Source organism: Cucurbita moschata, unplaced genomic scaffold (assembly GCF_002738365.1).
Source record: "Cucurbita moschata cultivar Rifu unplaced genomic scaffold, Cmos_1.0 Cmo_Scf00098, whole genome shotgun sequence".
Lineage (NCBI taxonomy): Eukaryota > Viridiplantae > Streptophyta > Magnoliopsida > Cucurbitales > Cucurbitaceae > Cucurbita > Cucurbita moschata.
In genome coordinates, this window is record NW_019268614.1 from 770 (window position 1) to 1,804 (window position 1,035).

At 29.7% G+C, this 1,035-nt stretch overlaps 1 non-coding gene across 1 annotated transcript; it reads right to left on the reverse strand.

The window, feature by feature from the left end:
- Positions 1-350: 350 nt before the first annotated feature.
- TRNAP-AGG lies at positions 351-422 on the reverse strand. The gene has a single exon. It is a non-coding gene; the product is annotated as a tRNA-Pro (tRNA).
- Between the last annotated feature and the right edge of the window lie 613 nt (positions 423-1,035).

A 1,035-nucleotide genomic window follows, 5' to 3' on the forward strand; every position in this document is an offset into this window, starting at 1 on the left:
AGACCAAATGCCTTTATTATGAAATATATATTAAGTTGTTTATGGAATGTATCATAATTATTTAATTTATTTTCTTTGTTAATGAAATCCATGAGCAATTATTATTATATCATTTAGATCTAGACCGTTGTTAGATTATTTACATAGGGTTTGCGATAATTACTGTAGAGAGAAAAAAAAGAATAGAAGTTATTTTCTAGCGTAAGTTTTAGTTTGATAGTTCCATTTGAGACATATATCGTGGAGTACACAAGTAAATGATATTAAAAGAATTATCATTAAATGATAATACACTAGGTTGCTGCTGAATTGCTTTCTTTGAGGCTTATCTTTTGAGAAATGAACATAGGGGCACATTCCGAGAATTAAACTCGGGACCTCTCGCACCCTAAGCGAGAATCATACCACTAGACCAAATGCCCTTTCTAAAAAAAATGCAACATTTTTAACTCCTAATCAATATATTTTTTTCTCTCAAGTTGAAATCTATTTTCTTGCGCGGTTGTTGGACTATAAAACAAAAAGTTGATGCTCTAGTATTTTACTTGTAAGTAAGGCATGTAATATTGAATTGTTCTAATATGCAAGTGTTATCAAATAAATTACAACCCAACAAATGAATCAAACTAATCAGTTTGGGTTGGGTTGGATTTATTCGGCTCAGTTCATCAGTTTGTTTGATTTAATTCTTCTATTTTGCTTCGTATGACAAGAAAATGAAGTTGTATTGAATGTACCATAGTTTGATTTATTACAAACTCATATGAAATATAATTGCATTAATAGTACTAAGAGTTGGAGTTTATAAACATTTCATGAACTTAAGTGCAACACATGCTTCATTAAAGACGAGATCAACTTTAGTTAAGTAACTGGAACTTTAAATTACTTCATGTGGAGCTTCAATTACTTTATGTTAGCTACTATCTTTAGGATTTACAAATTGGCCACGAGTTCTTGGATTTAGGGGATTGTTTTATGTAATTTTCAACTACAACTTATGTTTTCAAATTTTTAGGCCATAATATAGGTAGT